The sequence below is a fragment of the Arachis hypogaea genome, chromosome 11, assembly GCF_003086295.3.
Source record: "Arachis hypogaea cultivar Tifrunner chromosome 11, arahy.Tifrunner.gnm2.J5K5, whole genome shotgun sequence".
Classification (NCBI taxonomy): domain Eukaryota; kingdom Viridiplantae; phylum Streptophyta; class Magnoliopsida; order Fabales; family Fabaceae; genus Arachis; species Arachis hypogaea.
In genome coordinates this window covers 110,597,358-110,601,402 of record NC_092046.1, presented here as the reverse complement: position 1 = coordinate 110,601,402, position 4,045 = coordinate 110,597,358, and the positions used below count along the sequence as shown (strand labels likewise).

Here is a 4,045-nt window from a genome sequence, read left to right as displayed (position 1 = left end):
TATTCAATTCATCTTATTTCGCTTCTAAGATATTCATTCGTCTTCAACTGAATGTGATGAACGTGACAATCATCATCATTCCCTATGAACGCGTGCCTGACAACCACTTCCGTTCTACCTTCGATGAATGAGTATCTCTTAGATCTCTAACAGAATCTTCGTGGGTAAGCTAGAATGATGGGGCATTCAAGAGAATCCGGAAAGTCTAAACCTTGTCTGTGGTATTCCGAGTAGGATTCAATGAATGAATGACTGTGACGAGCTCCAACTCGCAATTGCAGGGCGTTTGACAGACCAAAAGGATAGTAAATCCTATTCCTGCATGATCGAGAACCGACAGATGAATAGCCGTGCCGTGACAGGGTGCGTTGACCATTTTCACTGAGAGATAAGATGAAGCCATTGACAAGGGTGATGCCTCCAGAGATTACCGTGCCGTGACAGGGCATTGGATCATTTTCCCGAGAGATGACCGAAAGTAGCCATTGACAGTGGTGATGTATCACATAAAGCCAGCCATGGAAAGGAGTAAGACTGATTGGATGAAGATAGCAGGAAAGCAGAGGTTCAGAGGAACGAAAGCATCTCCATTCGCTTATCTGAAATTCTCACCAATGAATTACATAAGTATTTCTATCCTTACTTTATGTTTTATTTACATAATATATTGTAGCCCATATGAGTCAACTTAACTTATATTTACAAGGTGACCATAGCTTGCTTCATACCGACAATCTCCGTGGGATTCGACCCTTACTCATGTAAGGTATTACTTGGACGACCCAGTGCACTTGCTAGTTAGTTATGCGAAGTTGTGAAGATATGTTTAGACCATGGTTCTGTGCACCCGTTTTTGGTGCCATTGCCAGGGAATCAATTTCGAACAACAATTCACAACCTGAGTAGCAATTTCGCATACCAAGTTTTTGGCACCGTTGCCGGGATTGTTCGAGTTTGGACAACTGACGGTTCATCTTGTTGCTCAGATTAGGTAATTTTCTTTTTGTTTTCTTTTCAAAAAAATTTTTCAAAATATTTTAAAATTTCTCATCTGTTTTCGAAAAAAAATAATATAAAAATGTTTTCAAAAATTTTATTCAAAATTTTTAAGAATGAATTCTAGTGTTTCATGAAGCATGTGAAGCCTGGCTGGCTGTAAAGCCATGTCTAAATTTATTTAGACTGAGGCAGCAATTTGTTATCAAGAGCAAGCTAGTTGTTGCTAATCCACCTGCTGCTGTTCCTGATTCACCTGCTGAAGCTTGGTTGGCCATTGGCCATGTCTAGTGTTTTGGACGGAGCTTTCATTGAAAGCTTGGCTGGCTAGTGAGCCATGTCTAATTCCTGGACTGAAGCTTTAGACTAAGAATGCAAGATTCCTGGAATTCATGTTAAAAATTTTGGAATCCTTAATTTTTTCTTTTTCATATAATTTTCAAAAAAATCCAAAAAAATTAGAAAATCATAAAAATCAAAAACATTTTTTGTGTTTCTTGTTTGAGTCATGAGTCATGTCATAAGTTTGGTGTCATTTGCATGTGCATCTTGCATTTTTCGAAAATTTCATGCATTCATGGTGTTCTTCATGATCTTCAAGTTGTTCTTGGTAAGTCTTCTTGTTTGATCTTGATGATTTTTTGTTTTGTTCTTTTCTTGTTTTTCATATGCATTCTTGAATTCTTAGTGTCTAAGCATTAAAGAATTCTAAGTTTGGTGTCTTGCATGTTTTCTTTGCATTAAAATTTTTTCAAAATTGTGTCTATGATGTTCATCTTGACATTCATAGTGTTCTTGGTGTTCATCTTGACATTCATAGCATTCTTGCATGCATCACATGTTTTGATCTAAAAATTTCATGCATTGCATCTTTTTAGTGTTTTTCTCTCTCATCATAAAAATTCAAAAATAAAAAAAAATATCTTTCCCTCTTTTCTCTCATAAATTCGAAAATTTGAGTTGACTTTTTCAAAAAAAAATTTAAAAATCAAGTTGTTTCTTATGAGTCAAATCAAATTTTCAATTTGAAAATCTTCTCTTTTTCAAAAATCAAATCTTTTTCAAATTTCTTAGTTATTTTCGAAAATTCCAAAAATTTTTCAAAAATCTTTTTCTTATTTTTATCCCAAATTTTCGAAAATAACAATAACAATTAATGTTTTGATTCAAAAATTTCAAGTTTGTTACTTGCTTGTTAAGAAAGATTCAAACTTTAAGTCATTAGTTGTGATTTTAAAAATTCAAATCTTTTTCAAAAACTAATTTCTATCATATCTTTTCAAAAATATCCTCTTATCTTATCTTTTTCAAAAATTTGATTTCAAAATATCTTCTCTAACTTCCTAACTTCTTATCTTTTCAAAAATTGATTTTCAAATTTGTTTCAACTAACTAACTAACTTTTTGTTTGTTTCTTATCTTTTTCAAAACTACCTAACTAACTCTCTCTCTCTCTCTCTCTCTAATTTTCGAAAATATCTCCCTCTTTTTCAAAATTTCTTTTTAATTAACTAATTATTTCAATTTTTAAATCTTAATTTCGAAATTACTAACTTTTTCAAAACTATTTTCAAAATCACTAACTCTTTTTCAAAATTATTTTCGAAATTTTCCCTCTCTCATCTTATTCTATTTATTTATTCATCTACTAACATCTCTCCCTCACCCACCAAAAATCCAAACCCTCTCTCTCCTTTCTAAGTTCAGATTTTTCTCTTCTTCTTTTCTTCTACTAACAATAAGGAACCTATTTACTGTGACATAGAGGATTCCTCTTCTTTTCTTTTTCTCTTCTCTTTCTTATGAGCAGGGACAGAGAAAAAGGCATTCTTGTTGAAGCTGATCCAGAACCTGAAAGGACTCTGAAGAAAAAACTAAGAGAAGCTAAATTACAACAATCCAGAGACAACTTAATTGAAAATTTCGAACAAGTAAAGGAGATGGCAGCCGAACCAACAACAATGCAAGGAGGATACTTGGTGACTTTACTGCACCTAATTTCAATTTACATGGAAGAAGCATCTCCATTCCTGCCATTGGAGCAAACAACTTTGAGCTGAAACCTCAATTAGTTTCTCTGATGCAGCAGAACTGCAAGTTTCATGGACTTCCATCTGAAGATCCTTTTCAGTTCTTAACTGAATTCTTGCAGATATGTGATACTGTTAAGACTAATGGAATAGATCCTGAAGTCTACAGGCTCATGCTTTTCCCATTTGCTGTAAGAGACAGAGCTAGAATATGGTTAGACTCTCAACCTAAGGATAGCCTGAACTCTTGGGATAAGCTGGTCAAGGCTTTCCTAGCCAAGTTCTTTCCTCCTCAAAAGCTGAGCAAGATTAGAGTGGATGTTCAAACCTTCAGACAAAAAGAAGGTGAATCCCTCTATGAAGCTTGGGAGAGATACAAAGGACTGACCAAAAAGTGTCCTTCTGACATGCTTTCAGAATAGACCATCCTGGATATATTCTATGATGGTCTGTCTGAGTTATCTAAGATGTCATTGGACACTTCTGCAGGTGGATCCATTCACCTAAAGAAAACGCCTGCAGAAGCTCAAGAACTCATTGACATGGTTGCAAATAACCAGTTCATGTACACTTCTGAAAGGAATCCTGTGAATAATGGGACGCCTATGAAGAAGGGAGTTCATGAGATTGATACTCTGAATGCCATATTGGCTCAGAACAAAATATTGACTCAGCAAGTCAATATGATTTCCCAGAGTCTGAATGGAATGCTAGCTGCATCCAACAGTACTCAAGAGGCTTCTTATGAAGAAGAAGCCTATGATCCTGAGAACCCTGCAATAGCAGAGGTGAATTACTTAGGTGAACCTTATGGAAACACCTATAACTCATCATGGAGAAATCATCCAAATTTCTCATGGAAGGATCAAAAGCCTCAACAAGGCTTTAATAATGGTGGAAGAAATAGGTTTAACAATAATAAACCTTTTCCATCATCCACTCAGCAACAGACAGAGAACTCTGAACAAAATACTTCTAATCTGGCAAACTTAGTCTCTGATCTGTCCAAGGCCACTGTG

The 4,045-nt window shown here is 35.1% G+C and overlaps 1 non-coding gene across 1 annotated transcript; it reads right to left on the bottom strand.

The window, feature by feature from the left end:
* Positions 1 to 3,331: 3,331 nt before the first annotated feature.
* Positions 3,332 to 3,438, bottom strand: LOC112724306 (small nucleolar RNA R71). Its single transcript, XR_003163475.1, has one exon. It is a non-coding gene; the product is annotated as a small nucleolar RNA R71 (small nucleolar RNA).
* Positions 3,439 to 4,045: the final 607 nt, after the last annotated feature.